The following is a 16525-nucleotide window of genomic DNA, read 5'->3' as shown; positions in this document are numbered from 1 at the left end:
ATAAAAAGAAAAAGAAATGCTTCCATAGCATAAAACCAAGGTGACTTTTATTCAAAACAAATTGGTACAGGTATAGCACTCACATTTCAGACGATTCATAAAAGCATTTCTGCCATGCAGCTCCGGCTGGACGCTTGCTGGCAACAGGACCGCTCGTGGAGAGGTACGGTGAGAGGGGATGACACAGACGTGCCGCTCGCTCCGCCCGACGCGTTTCATGAAAGAATCACTTCGTCGGGCGGAGCGAGCGGCACGTCTGTGTCATCCCCTCTCACCGTACCTCTCCACGAGCGGTCCTGTTGCCAGCAAGCGTCCGGCCGGAGCTGCATGGCAGAAATGCTTTTATGAATCGTCTGAAATGTGAGTGCTATACCTGTACCAATTTGTTTTGAATAAAAGTCACCTTGGTTTTATGCTATGGAAGCATTTATTTTTCTTTTTATTTGGTCTATTGAACATTAACACGGAGTCTGCTGTACCCGGATACTAATACCCATTGGTTGTGGAGTTATATGCTGGGCTTGGTCCGTTGGGACCTTAAAATCTGGTAAGCAGCTTGCGAATACTGGTGGTGGACTCACTTAAAGGAGTTCTCTGACCTAAAAGTTTTAACCCCCGCTGTGCCCGGGCTGTAAAAAAATAGAAAATAAACTGTCACTTACCTGCCTACGATCCCCCGTTGTTCCGATATCGCCGTCCCGTTCTCCGGTCCCGGTCTCTTCCGCTTCCTGTGTGTCGGTGACTCATAGTGCGCTCAGCCTATCAGTGGCCGCGACGGGACATTGCTGCGGCCGCTGATAGGCTGAGCGCACTATGAGTCACCGACACACATGAAGCGGAAGGGGCCCGGGACCGGAGAACGGGACGGCGATATCGGAACAACGGGGGATCGTAGGCAGGTAAGTGACAGTTTATTTTCTATTTTTTTACAGCCCGGGCACAGCGGGGGTTAAAACTTTTAGGTCAGAGAACTCCTTTAAGGCTAATTTAGACCACGGAAGCTGCATGGTTGAAATGAACACGGGTGTTAACAACTGACACAATACGGACTTTCTTTTCTTCCCTGTACTGTTGGGACTATGAACTATTTTGTGTCCTAATTTTTCTTTCACATGTTTACATATTTATATATTATTCATTGTTATTTCTGGTGCAGGCCAGAAAAACTATGTATTAATAATTCAATTTTGTGTGTAGGGTCTTGTAGCCCAAATATCAATCAAATTGTTATTTTTGCTAATTATTTGAATTATACGTCACTGTAATTTTGGTTCACATATCTATCACACATTGGGGCCTATGCCCAATAGAGTTTTTAGTTTTTTTTCACAAGAACATTAATTTTGGTTTAGCGCAGTTATATTTTTTCTAGTATGCTTTTTTATGTTTGTTTGACGTAATAATTGCAGCTTATTAATCCATTTATTTATTTATGTACTTAGCGCAGTTGCTTTCTGCTTTTTTCACTATTGTACAGCAGATGTGCAGTTAAAGATTAATAACTCTTGACATTTTTTATAGTGAACTTAAACTCTATAATGTAATTTCCTACATTAATGGATCCTTTATATAACCCTTACTATCATTCTCTATATTTACTTGGCTAAGTCCAAGGTTTATATACCTGATTTAGTGTACCATAGTACATATCGTTTTTTGTATCCCTTGCCTTTCCTTTTTCCTATACCCCTCTTTTCTTGAATCAATTCCTATGCAAATCTTTGGATCCAGTACAGAATGGAAGTAATGACCTAATGTTTTTCAATAAGCCATATTGGTATGCAATATGTACTAACAACCCTTGATTCTGCCTGAAAATGTTACATAGTTACATAGTTGGTAAGGTTGAACAAAGACGTCCATCCAGTTTAACCTGTGTGGGTATTAGTATGTGTGTGTATTTATCTATGAAACTTCCATACCCCATATCCCTGTATATTGTTTTTGCCAAGATGTCCATCTAAAAATATATTTAAATTATTGAAATGCCCCACTCACACCAACAACTGTGGAAGGGTATTCGACTACCTTCCTGCTCAAGTGGTAAATAAAATAACCCTTTACGCAGATTAAGTTTAAAGTGCTTCTAGCCCAACTTCATTGAGTGACCACGTGTCATCTTTAGTGATCTGAGATCGAATAGTTTTCTCCAAATGCTAGAACCGCCATTTAGATATTTGTATAATGCAATCAAATCCCCTGTAAATCCTCTCTTTTCCAGGGTGTATAAGTTTAATGTTTGTAGTCGTCAAAACTGACATGCTCCAGTCCTCTTTTTGGCTTTGTTGCCCTTCTCTGGACTCTCTCCAGTTTTAGCACATCCTTCCTGGACTGCATACTCATGTTGTGAAACCATAGTTTTGTGAAGTTATAGAATTATAGTTTTACCTTTTGAGTAAATACCCTTTTATTTTTATTTATTTTTTCATTAGTTTTTATAAGAACTTTTCAAATATAGGATTGGAAATACCCTTTTTGATGAATGCTAATAGTCTGCTTGCTGCAGCTTGGCATTGCATTCTATTACAGAGCCTGTGATCTACTAGGACCCCCAGATAATTTTTCGTCCTTGATTTCCCCAGAGGCTCGTTCTTCGCCTAGTGAGTAATGTGTATTCATATTTTTAACCACCAAGTGGATTACTTTACATTTATCTATATTAAACCTCATTTGCCATGTAGTTGCCAACCCCTTTATGTTTATCATGTAAAGTTGTTATATCCTGTTGTGAAGTTAGCTTAGCGTAGCTTTGTGTCATCAACAAATACCAAGATTAGACTAATCTTAAATCATTTTTGATGTTAAACAGAACTGGTCCTAGGACAGAGCTCACTTACAACTCCAGACCATTCAGAACGTACGCTATTTATCATCACCCTCTGGACGCGCACCTTTAACCGGTTTTCTATCCAGGTACACTATCGTCAATACCAGCAGACCTCAATTTGTAAATTAAGTATTTATGGGTTACTGTATCAAATGCTTTGGCAAAGTCCAAGCCTTCTTCAGAAAATGTTAAATGGTTGATGGTTGGTCTGACACAACAATATTTTAGAAATCCATGCTGGTTGCATCTATTATAATCCCCTTCAATAGTCTACATACAACTGATGCCTGTCATTTCCAGGTAAATACTGTATCTCTGCCCCGTTTTGAATATTGTTACCACATTAGCTTGTCTCCAGTCAGCCGGTACCATTCCAGTTAGTAAGCTGTCCTTAAAGATTAGAAATATAGTCCAACCAAAATGTAAGGGAGGTCTGGGTATACCAGACATCGCCCTATATCATAAAGCCTGTCACCTCACGAGGCTCGCCGATTGGCATCTCCACGATCAGAATAAGGACTGGGTTAGATTGGAAAATGCATTCCTTAACTTTCCCATATCCCACCTACCATGGCTGAAACACCATTCGATTCCTAAAGCTTGCTTAGAACACCCTTTAATTGGCCCCACACTTAAAACATTTAAAACCTCCTGCAAATTCCTCAAATTGGTCCCCTCCCATGGGCCTTTGACACCTCTGTCCCAAAGCCCAGACTTCAAACCCGGTATCACCTATAAATACTCGGTGACGGACCCCGACCTTAAGACACTCCGAGCTCATCAATTCTTTCAGAATGGCAATCTGCTTACTTACACAGACTTGATTGCAATGCTCCCACACGTTGATCTGACGGTCTTTAAATATTTACAAATCAAACACTTTTTTGGGTCTACCCATCTGCGATCACGGTGGTGTAGAGATCTTTCTCCCATAGAAAGAGTGTGTGTAGCCAAAGAACCCCAGCGACACCTGATTTCCAAAATATATTCCTTGTTGGTCCCAGATGCGGCCCTTAGCCCTAACATGCGTACAGCTTGGGACATTGATTTGTCTTTGGCCCTTTCTGACGGGGACTGGGATCGCATCTGGGACTACACTCACAAAGGCTCAATAAACGTATCTGCGCAGGAGAACAGATACAAACTCTGCACCAGATGGTATCGGACGCCTGAAAAACTCCATAAGATCTATCCGTCGGTTTCTCCAGATTGCTGGAGATGTGATGGGAAGAAAGGCTCACTACTACACATTTGGTGGGAGTGTCCCTCGTTGGCCCAATTCTGGAAGGAGATACATAATATTATAGTACAGATCACCAATATGCAGATTGCTTTCTCTCCAGCGCAATTCCTACTGCATCATACTCACATACCAAAATCACAGTATCGGAACTCATTAACGCTTCATCTTGTGAATGCAGCAACCCAATGTATCCCCTTACATTGGAAATCCAAAACCCCTCCAACTCTAGAAGAATGGCACTCACGCGTCAACAAAATAGAGGAGATGGAACGGCTTATACATCAAGCTAAGGACATACACGAGAAATATAGATTTACATGGGCTAGTTGGTCACAATACAAAGAATCCTTGACGTCAGGAATTACACCTACTTAGTCACTTGTTTACTTTTCACCTTTCCACCCCGGACCATGTGCTTTTTTCCTCTCCTGACCCTCGCTATATTCTTCTCTCCCCTCTCAGGGTAAAGATTTCCTCTGGATATAGTGGGAACAGAGGTTTTCTCAGGGTAGCTAAAGGGACCCTCTAGGGCGGGAATGGGTTGTAGTGGCTCAAAACCCTGAAAGATTATTCATGGTTATGCCAGAGATTTGATGTGTACTCTCTCTCCTATCGCCACTCACAGATAGTTCCCTTTAAGGGGTGGGTGGGCTGGGGGGAATATATACTTTAGACCCTTTTTTTTTTTTTTTTATACTTGAACGCCTTTTATTTTGGATTGAAGTGATGCTGAACATTCTTAACCTAAACTTTGTATCCATGATAGGAATGTATACTATTTTGCTGTTAGAACATAACATGGATTTGGTTGTAATTCACATGATTCGTACCTACATTGCGTTATTGGAAAATTCATTGCTATGCATTTGTATTACATTAATGTATTACATTATTGTATTGTTAAAACACTCAATAAAATACTTTGGAAAAAAAAAAAAAAGATTAGAAATAATGGTCTGGCTATAACATGGCTACATTTGTGGAGGATTCTCAGGTATAAGCCATCTAGTCCTGGTGATTAATTTACATTAAATTCTCCAAGTCTTTTTTTAATACTGGCTTCTGTTAGCCACAAGGGTACATTCTGTGCTGTGTTACTAACAATACAGTCTTGTTTATCATACCCCTTATTTTCTATTGTAAAAGCCACAGTATTTCCCTCACTGTCTTTTTTCACTGCCCTGATCATGGTCTTAAATATATTATTCTTTCTTTGTAGTGTTGAAATGCCAACAGTGACCCCTCAGCCTTATTTTTTCTTTTATATTTGATGCCCATTGGAATGCACTGGCTAATGCCATTATTTAGTTTGTTCTTAAAGCACTCGCATTTTCCTCAGAGTTCTTTATTTACTTATATACAATTTACTCACTCACTCACTTATTTGCCTATGTAACACATGTGTATGGCTTTTTTTAAACTTGTCTCTACTATTTAATAAAATAAAGAAAAAATGTTGGAACCCTTCAACCCTTTTGGAGGGAGGTCCATGGTCTCATCTTGCATATCACTACTTATACTCTGGACTACACCCCATCCCAATTTCTCTTGCACCATACATCACTACCCAAAAAATACTACTACAATTCCTTAGCCATGCATATGGTCAATGCTGCCAGAATTTGTGTTCCTGGGCATTGGCGCTCCACTTTCGTTCCGACAGTCAGGGAGTGGCTCGCGCAGATTTCCTCCATAAAAGAAATGGAGGAATTGATCTTCATTTCGCAGGATAGAATACATACATTTTCTACTATATGGGCTTGCTGGAATCACTTTGTCACCACTGATCACTGCCATCGGTATGTCTCCTAGGCTGTCTGATGGGATGGGCAATACTCCCTTTGTGATGTGGGGGGCTGGGGGGACTGGTGCAGATCCACTCATGCCCCCTCTGATTTTCCCCTCGTTGTGCTTATATGTCTCTTTGTCTCTCCCCCCCCTTTTTTTCTTTTTCTTTTCCTCTTACCTGCAATTCCCCCCTCATTTTATGGCCCCCCCTTTTTGTTGTTTTTTTTTCTTTTTTTTTTTCTTTTCTCTCTCTTTTCCTTTTCTTATCTTGTCTTACTCTTCTTCCTAATTGTGGGCACCTGGCCCCTGTGCTTTCATTAAACATTGCACTCTAAATAATGAAAATGATCAGTGTCTTACGCCACGTTCTCCCCTCAGCATTCATTGGGGGGGGTGGGGGGAGGGGAAGATTGAAATTTATGATCCTCCGCCCTTTTCCACTACATCACATTTTTTGTTCCTCGGTCATGGTCAGTTAATCTCAGCTGAGATCCTCATGTATCGTGATGTGTGTTTCTTTCATGTTGCTCTGTTACTTTATGTTCTGTGACAATTACCTTGTCCTGTATGTTATGCTTTATTCTCAATAAATAAAACTGTTATGGAAAAAAAAAGTGTGCATTTGCAACAGGAACAAATAAAAAATAAAGAAAAATTTATATAATAGTAACAATAATAATAACAACAACAGGTATTCATTTTAATATTAGTCAGCTGCATTTAAGTAAGTGTACTAGTAGTATAAAGAAACGTTTACTCTATAATTTACTGCAGTTTCACTAAAGGACTATATATAAATAACACATACCAACATGCGTAAAACAACAATGACATAGTCTAAGTGACAAAAGGTGACATTTATTTTACTCTTACAAATTCACAATATGCAACTTAATATTGATGTGAAATATAGGAAAGGATACAAGCTTTATTTTTAAACAAAAAGTTAAATCCTTTCTTGACAAATGTGAAGCTTAATGATGTTGTAAGGAAATCCTTGTGTTGTAGCTTTTCAAGCTCTAGATCCCTTTCCTTATGAGACAGTCACGCATGAATTGCTGGTTGTTGGGTGGAGTGTGCAATGTTTTGGTTTGCTTATGGGAAATGATCTGTTGAGTCAAATAAATGTAGAGCTGTAGAACAACTTAATCTTTAGCTATGACTCTGAGTAGATATCCTATGTCCATGAATCAGTTCGGAGAGAGGCTTCTTTGTTATTGGTAGTATCACTGTGGACAAAGGTGGGGAGAATAAAGTACATTACTCAAGCAAGTCTTAGTGCTTTCAACTGAATAATACGCACAGTAGCCATTGATCAGTAAAATCTCCACTTCACATAAAAAATAAATTAAATATAAATTTTGATCTACTATGTTTTTCTAAGCTAAAGTAGATTGCAAAACCACATTTGCCCCACAAGAGCCTGAGATAAATGGCATTACCTGATAGTACTACTACAAGTCATCAAAAGACAAAACATTCCTATTGAGTAAATCAATATATGTTGCTGCCTCTAGCTCACCTAGCATGTCCATTAAATGGATGGAAATATAGTTGGACTTTTCAGTTCAACAGTCCCTTGGTCAACATGTAAAGCTAACTTCTCTAAGAAAATTTTATAAGACTAAAATAGTTATCTCATTTGTGTAATGCAGTATGGAGATATTTGTATCATTGAAAAAGGCAAAGAGAATTGTGCAGTATCCTTACAGTTTTATTTGATATGTTATTTTCCTTATTATTCTATACTTATTTATATATATTTTATCAAGATATATGGGAACAAAACAGGTCAAATAGAATAGTCATCAGGAAAATATATGTTCCAGTTACTAGCATTTTACCTATATAGTTATAAGATCAATTGAAATTTTTACACAAGGAAATATGGGCCAGATTCACAGAGATCTTTACGTTACACCGCCGCAAGTTTTCAGCGCAAGTGCCTGATTCACCAAGCACTTGCGTGTAAACTTACGGCGGTGTAATGTAAAGCCGTCTGGCGCAAGCCTGCCTAATTCAAATGGGGCGTGTACCATTTAAATTAGGCGCGTTCCAGCGCCGAACATTCTGCGCATGCTCTGTTTGGAAATTTCCCGCCGTGCTTTGCGCGAAATTACGGCGCCCCGACGTGTTTTTTAAACGGCGACGTGCGTAACGTACTTTCGTATTTCCGGACGTCTTACGCAAAAAAAAATTTTAAATTCGATGCGGGAACGACGGCCATACTTTAACATGACTGTTCTAAATCTAAGCCATGAAATAGCAGGCCTAAGTTTGCGAGGGGAAAAGCCGACTAGCGACGACGTAAGAGAATGTGACAAATGCGCATACCAGCGTCGGGTATGCAAATTAGGAGTTACGACCAATCCACAATGGTTTTTCGCGTTCTCTACATCGTCCGTAGTCAAGTTTCCCGGCGCAAAGTTAGTAATTTTTTTTGGTGCCCTAACTTTAGTCAGCAAGTGTATTGCTGTCTAAAGTATGGCCGACGTCTTTTGCGTAAGCCGTCCGGGAATACGGAAGTACACTACGCGCGTCGCCGTTCAAAAAAATTACGTCACGGCGCGCAAAGCATGCTCCGGAAACGGAGCATGTGCGGTAGGTCCGGCGCGGGAGCGCGCCTAATTTAAATGGCACACGCCCATTTAAATTGGCCCGCCTTACGCCAGAGGCCGCGGGCGTAGTTTTCATCGCAAGTGCTTGGTGAATCAGGCACTTGCGATGAAAAATAGCGGCGGTGTAACTTATCTAGGATAAGTTACGCCGCTGCGATTCTACGTGAATCTGGTCCATAGTTTGAATGACATGCATTTTTCTTAATTCATAGGCTAATAGCTATAACCTTTTAGAGCATCTTCTAAAGTATCTTTCAAAGGAGTGTAATATTGCTATCACCTTTTGTTTATATTTTTTAAGTGTTGACTACAACTTAGTGTTAAGTAGTGGAACTCCACATTTTCAACATTTCAAATGTTTAAGCAGGCCCCTAAGGATCAATTCAAGCCTGAGTTAATTTAAGCACTTTCATAGATGCCCTTCAGTGCTTAACATGAAGATTCCAATCGTATCACGTGAGTCACTTGGAACTTGTCTCTCAACTAGAAAAGTGCATGAGCTTTTTTGGGGAAGAAATACATGTTTCCTATTGGTCCCTATAAATTCCAATAGGAGCACATAAATAATGTTTTTTGTAAAATGTCTTGGCTTTCAGCCTAATGTTTAGCTTTCCACTAGCTTAATTTAAAAACCTTAAGCCTGACAAATTCCTGAAAAACCCATGTACAAACTTTGCATTAAGAAACTCAAAAAATGCCTGAGGAAGTTCAAGCTTGAGCCTAGCCTTAACCGATTGAGGACCACCGTACGACCATATACGTCGACAAAATGGCACGGCTGGACACAAGGGCATACATGTACATCCCCTTTAAGATCCCAGCCTTGGTCACGAGCGTGCCGCCGGTCCTCTTCTCCGTGACCGTCTCCGCGGGAATAGCAGCCCTAATCGCCACCGGTGTCCCGCGATTGGGTCACAGAGAGGAAGAACGGAAAGAGATAAGTGTAAGCAAACCTCTCCCCGTGCTTCCTAGTGAGCCTGTCACTGATCGTCTGTTCCCTGTCATAGGGAACGATGATCAGTGAAGTCACACGCCCAGCCACGCCCCCCACAGTAGGAATTACACATTAGGGCACACTTCTTCCCTACAGCGCCCCCTCCTGGTTAAGCCCTTCACTGCCATTGTCATTTTTACGGTAACCAGTGCATTTTTATAGCACTGTTCGCTGTAAAAATGACAATGGTCCCAAAATAGTGTCAAAAGTGTCCGATGTGTCCGCCATAATGTCGCAGTCACGATAAAAATCACTGGAGAAAAGACATCTCAGAGTAAGTGCACCAACAGTACACTGACACCAGTACACGTAGGCACACTTTTCACCCCACAATCACCCCCAATCATCCACCCGATCACCCCTTGCATCCCCAGTCACAGTGTCATGAACTGCAGTGTTCATTTTTTTACTGATCACTGCATTTGGTGTCATTTGTGACTGTAAAAAGTGTTAGGGCAGTTAGTGGTAGGCCCCTTTAGGTCTAGGGTACCCCCAACCCCCCATAATAAAGGTTTAACCCCTTGATCGCCCCCCAGGTAACCCTTTCACCCCCTGTCGCCAGTGTCACTATGCTATATTTTTTCTGATCGCCGTATTAGTGTCACAGGTGTTAGCCTGTTAGTTGTTTAGGTTCCCCATCAGCTTTTTATAGTGTCAGGTACGCCCATATACTACCTATTAAAGGGTTTAACCCCCTGATTGCTCCTAGTTAACCCTTTCACCCCCTGTCACCAGTGATCACTCTATAAATCATCCAGGGGAAAATCCGATTGCCTCTTGGGGGATCAGGAAAGATTTTTTCCCCTGCTGTAGAAAATTGGATCATGCTCTGCTGTTTTTTTTTTGCCTTCCTCTGGATCAACTGTGGGTATTGAATTGGGTATATGGCATTGTATGATATATAAATATTTTTTTTATGTTTGAACTGGATGGACTTGTGTCTTTTTTTAACCTGACTAACTGTGTAACTATGTATATGTTCACTGGTGACGCTAGTTAGATATTTAGGTTCACCATCAGCTTTTTATAGCGTCAGGTACCCCCATATATTACCTAATAAAGGTTTTGACCCCCTGATTGCCCCCTAGTTCACCCTTTCACCACCTGTCACCAGTGATCACTGTATAAGTGTTATGGGTGACGATGGTTAGTTAGTTTGTTTTTTATAGCGTCAGGGCACCTGCCGTTTATTACCCAATAAAGGTTTAACCCCCTGGTCACCCAGCGGGTGATATCAGTTAAGTTTTAGGGTCAGTTAGGGCCTGCGTTGCCCCAGGCAGCATCAGATTAGTGCCAGTAGCGCTAACATCGACTCATGCAGCATACACCTCCCTTAGTGGTATAGTGCCTGAATGGATCAATATCTGATCTAATCAGATCTATACTAGCGTCCCCAGCAGTTTAGGGTTCCCAAAAACACAGTGTTAGATCAGCCCAGATACCGGCGTTTTGCCCCTCCGCCCAGCCCACCCCAGCCCACCCAAGTGCAGTATCGATCGATCACTGTCACTTACAAAACTCTAAACACATAACTGAAGCATTTGCAGAATCAGGTCTGATCCCTGTGATCCCTAACAGTTTTTTTGGTAGCGGTTGATACAGTTGCTGACAGTCTAGGAGCTTTTTTTCCTGTGAATCTTACTAGTGTACTAGTAAATTTAGAGCCCAAAATGGCAAATCGAATGTACACTAGTGAAGAGGCCTACACATTTCTGAGTAGGACAGACAGTGAAGAAGAAGTCACTCATCTGTCAGATTCAGGCTCAGAATACGATCCTGCCGAGTTTTTAAGGTGCAAGAACCGTAGGCTCTCGTATGGAACAGAGAAGTACCTGTGGCAGTCATCCTGGTGAACTGGCAAGCACCATCAGCTTAGTACACCCTGGTCATACATCCAGCACTGCAGTATCACGTGGTGACGTGGCGAGTCCCATAAGTGCAGTTCAAGCTGGCGAGGTGGCTAGCACAAGTAGTGGCCTGCTGCCACCAAGAAGACAACAACAGGCCCGTCATGCCCATAGTGTCCTTCCTGCAGAATTCGCCAATCCTAATTGGGAGCCCACCACTTCTGCATCACCAATACTTCCCCCATTCACTGGCCCCGGAATTCAGGGGAAAGTTGATTTTACGGCACTTGATTTTTATTCACTGTTTTTCACCGAAGATCTCTATAGCTCTATTGTGGATCAAAGTAATTTGTATGCTGGTCAATTCATCACCGCTAATCCCCAGTCCTCCCTTGCCAGAGAATGAAAACTAATTACGGTTTCCGAATTTAAGACCTTTCTGGGCCCTCGAGATGGGCATAGTTAAAATTAGTAAGTTGCGGTCATATTGGTCCACTGACCCAGTTTACCATATATATATACCTCTTCTCTGCCTCCATGACCAGGGCATGATACAAGCAGATCTTGTGGTTCATGCACTTCAATGACAATGAACTATGTCTTCCTCCTGGAGACCCTGGATATGATTGGCTCTACAAAATTCGGCCCCTCGTATACCACTTCAACAAACATTTTGCAGCCTTGTTTACTCCCCATCAAGTTGTCTGCATCGATGAGTCCCTGATTACATTTTCTGGCCGCTTGTATTTCAAACATTATCTTTCCAGCAAGCGTGCCAGATAAGGGGGCAAGATGTATAAGCTTTGTGGCAGGGCAACAGGCTATACATGTAGTTTTATGGTTTACGAGGGAAGAGATGGTCACGTAGAGCCAGAGAACTGCCCAGATTACATAGGGAGCGCTGGCAAGATTGTTTGGGACATGGTGTATGTGGACAATTACTGCACGAGCACGCCACTTTTTAGTCACTTGTTTGATCATCAAATTGGTGTGTGGCACCGTGCAACCTAATCACTGGGGCTTACCCCAGAGGCTTGTAGATTCCCGTCTTAGGCTGGGGGAGAAAGCCTGCTTCAAGTGTAATAATTTGCTCACTGTGAAGTGGAGGGATAATACGAATGTTTTCGTTCTATCCTTCCTTCATGCGGACACGACTGTCCAAATGAGATCGTCAGAGTCCTGTTTCCAGATGGTGCTTCACCTCACTATCCCCAACCAAATGCAGTAAGCTGACTGCATGAGAGGCATTTTCCTTATGTTCTCCCTAGTACCCCTACCCAAAGAGCCCCCCCAAAGAAAATGTTGTGTCTGTAGAAAGCGCGGATATAGGCGTGACACCCGCTATTATTTGTCATCGCATTTTGAGAGACCCTGACCTGGAACCGAACCGTTATAATTACAGTTACAGTTACAAAAAAGGTGTAAAAAAAAAAGGTAAAAAAAAAACACAAAAAAATATATAAAAAAAATAGTTGTTATTTTATTGTTCTCTCTCTCTCTCTCTCTCTCTCTCTCTCTCTCTCTCTCTCTCTCTCTCTCTTCTCTCTCTCTATTGTTCTGCTCTTTTTTACTGTATTCTGAAATGTTGTATTGTTATTATGTTTTATCGTGTTTGCTTTTCAGGTATGTCATTTTTTAATACTTTACTGTTTACTGTGTTTATTGTTAACCATTTTTTTTTGTTTTCAGGTACGCCATTCAGCTGCAGTACAGATTTATTAATCTTGACAGCAACAGCGTTTGCTCCCACAATACGTAAAGCTGTGATTCCAAATCTGTAGGAGATGCTTTCACCACTACAGTTAAAAAAAGAGCATACAGTATATGCCGAAGCATGGGGGCAGTAGGGGTGGGGGAGCAATTTGTTCCTAACTTTTGGGGTGGATGCCCCCATGCTTTGGCATATATAAATGGTGCATGTAGGGAAATTGGGAAAGCATTTTATCACACCGATCTTGGTGTGGTCAGATGCTTTGAGGGCAGAGGAGAGATCTATGGTCTAATAGACCTCAATTTTTTTTTTAAAGAGTACCTGTCTCTACCTATTGCTATCATAGGGGATATTTACATTCCCTGAGATAACAATAAAAATGATAAAAAAAAGGGAACAGTTTAAAAATAAAATAAAGGCAAACGCAAGCGTCGGTCTAGTGTCATATGTAAACAGCAATTTCACCATGCATGTCAGGCCCCGTACACACGACCGAGGAACTCGACGTGCCAAACACATCGAGTTCCTCGTCGAGTTCAGTGTGGAAGCCACCGAGGAACTCGGCGGGCCGACTTTTCCCATTGACTAACGAGAAAATAGAGAACATGTTCTCTTTTCTTCTCGCTGAAAAGTGTACACCCGACCGAGTTTCTCGCCAGAATTCAGCTCCAACCGAGTTTCTGGCTGAATTCTGCCGAGAAACTCGGTCGTGTGTACGGGGCCTGAGGTATCACTGCGAAGGTCAGATCGAGGGCAGTCATTTTAGCAGTAGAGCTCCTCTGTAAATCTAAAGTGGTTACCTGTAAAGCATTTTCAAGGCTTTTTAAAACGTATGTAGTTTGTCATCATGTTTGGTATCCGTGTACTCGGCCTAAGATAATCTTTTTTTATTTCATCAAACACTTGAGCAATATAGTGTGTTTTAGTGCATTCAAATAAAAAAAAAAGTGAGCTTTTTCCCAAAAAATGCATTTGAAAAATCGCTGCGTAAATACTGTGTGAAAAAAATGCACCCACCACCCACCCACTATTTTAATCTGTAGGGTCTTTGCTTTAAAAAATATATATATATAGCCAGATTCAGAGAGACGGGCACATCTTTAGTTCGGCGTAGAGCATCCCATTTGCACTACGCCGACGTAAAATAGTAAGGCAAGGCCAGTATTCACAAAGCACTTGGGGCCAGATTCACAGCCGAGATACGACGGATTATCCCAGATACTTCGTCGTATCTCTCAGAGTATCTATGCGACTGATTCATAGAATCAGTTACGCATAGATAGCCCTTAGATCCGACAGGTGTAATTGTTTTACACTGTCGGATCTTAAGATGCAATACCGCGGCCGCCGCTGGGGGGAGTTTGCGTCGTAAACCAGCGTCGGGTATGCAAATTAGGAGTTACGGCGATCCACGCCGGTTTTTCGCGTTCGCTACATCGCTGCTAGTCTAGTTTCCCGTCGCAAACTTAGTCGTCGTTTGGGTGCCTTAACTTTACACAGCACACGTATGTGCTGTATAAAGTATGGCCGTCGTTCCTGCGTCGAAATTTTAAAATTCACGTCGTTTGCGTAAGACGTCCGGGAATACGGAATTGTGCTACGCACGTCGCCATTCGAAAAAATGACGTCAGTTCGCGCAAAGCACGGCGGGAATTTCGAAACGTAGCATGCGCAGTAGGTCCGGCGCGGGAGCGCGCCTAATTTAAATGGCACACGACCCTTTAAATTACGCGGGCTTAAGCCGGAGGCCGCCAGTGTAGGTTTTCATTGCAAGTGCTTTGTGAATCAGGCACTTGCGATGAAAACTTGCGGTGGTGTAACGATACGTTACGCCGCCGCAGTTCTACGTGAATCTGGCCATTGCTCCCTAAGTTACGTTGGCGTAGCGCAAATGGCCCGGCGTAACCCCGCCTAATTCAAATTAGGCAGGTAGTGGGCGTGCTACATGAAAAGTAACCAAGATCCCATGTAAATGAGGGCCGTTGGTACGGCGCATGCATGCTCAGAATCACGTCGCAAATACTCAATGCTTTCGACGTGAACGTAACCTACGCCCAGCCCCATTCAAGTACGCTTACGCAAACGACGTAAAATACGACGGCTGTTCCGTCATCCATACCTTGCATGGGCTGCGCCATCTTTTTGGTGGTTTATCTTTACACCGGCGTAAATCTCACGTAAACGGCGTAGCTTACTGCATATTCGACTTGTAAATCCACGTACATGCCCCTAGCAGCCAGCGTAAATATGCACATAAGATACGACGGCGTAGGAGACTTACGTTGGTCGTATCTTAGCAACAGTGAGGCGTATCTCATTTTAAGAATGCGCACAAAGATACGACGGCGCTCATTCGGACTTACGACAGTGTATCTACTGATACGCCGTCGTAAGTCTCTCTGAATCTGGCTAAATATGTTTGGGGGTTCAAAGTAATTTTCTTGCAAAAAAAATATTTTTTCATGTAAACAAAAAGTGGTAGAAAGGGCTTTGTCTTCAAGTTGTTAGAAGAGTGGGTGATGTGTGACATAAGCTTCTAAATGGTGTGCAAAAAAAATGCCAGTACAGTTCAAAACCACCCAAATGATCCCATTTTGGAAAGAAGACACCACAAGCTATTTGCTGAGAGGCCATGGAATATTTTTTATTTTGACACAAGTTGCGGGAAAAATAAAAAAAAAAGTGCACAAAGTTGTCACTAAATGATATATTGCTCAAACATGCCAGGGGCATATGTGGAATTACACCCCAAATGACATTCTGATGCTTCTCCTGAGTAAAGGGATACCACATGTGTGAGACTTTTTGGGAGCCTAGGGTGTAAATTTTTGATTTCACTCCTCACTACCTATCACAGTTTCGAAGGCCATAAAAGGCCAAAGGAAAAAAAAGTATAAAATATAATTTTTGTTTTCTAAAATGTTGGTCTTTTTCATTTATATTGTAAAAAAATAAAAATCACAGAGGCAATCAAATACCATCAAAAGAAAGCTCTATTTGTGGGAAAAAAAAGGATGCAAATTTCGTTTGGGTACAACAATGCATGACCACGCAGTTACCAGTTAAAGCAGCGCAGTGCCAAATTGTAAAAATACCTCTGGTCTTTAGGCTGCCAAATGGTCTGGGGCTTGAGGGAAAAAGAGAAAGGGTAGATCAGGTGTTGACAATTGTTGTGGACATATAAATTAAAAAGATTTTTGGGTGAACAGACATGCAGCATGGGGTGAATGTAGACGTGGCTGTAAAAAAGCAGCAGGACACATATCAGAACTCAGCAGGTAGTTAGTTGCTATGTTGGTGAATGGTAGCAATAATTTGCCAGTAGCAGAAAATGGCTTGAGTTGCAGCACAATGCACTGCAATGCACAGTTGCCTTAACAAAGGATCACGATCGAGTTCAGCACGTTGTGGTGCATTGGTAGGCCATTTATTTCAATAGGCTGCCTTATTACGATGCAACATTAAAGTGTGGCATAACAAGCTTTTTTTCACTTTCA

This window comes from Rana temporaria, chromosome 5 (assembly GCF_905171775.1).
Source record: "Rana temporaria chromosome 5, aRanTem1.1, whole genome shotgun sequence".
NCBI classification, from domain to species: domain Eukaryota; kingdom Metazoa; phylum Chordata; class Amphibia; order Anura; family Ranidae; genus Rana; species Rana temporaria.
Note: the sequence above shows the minus strand (reverse complement) of the source record.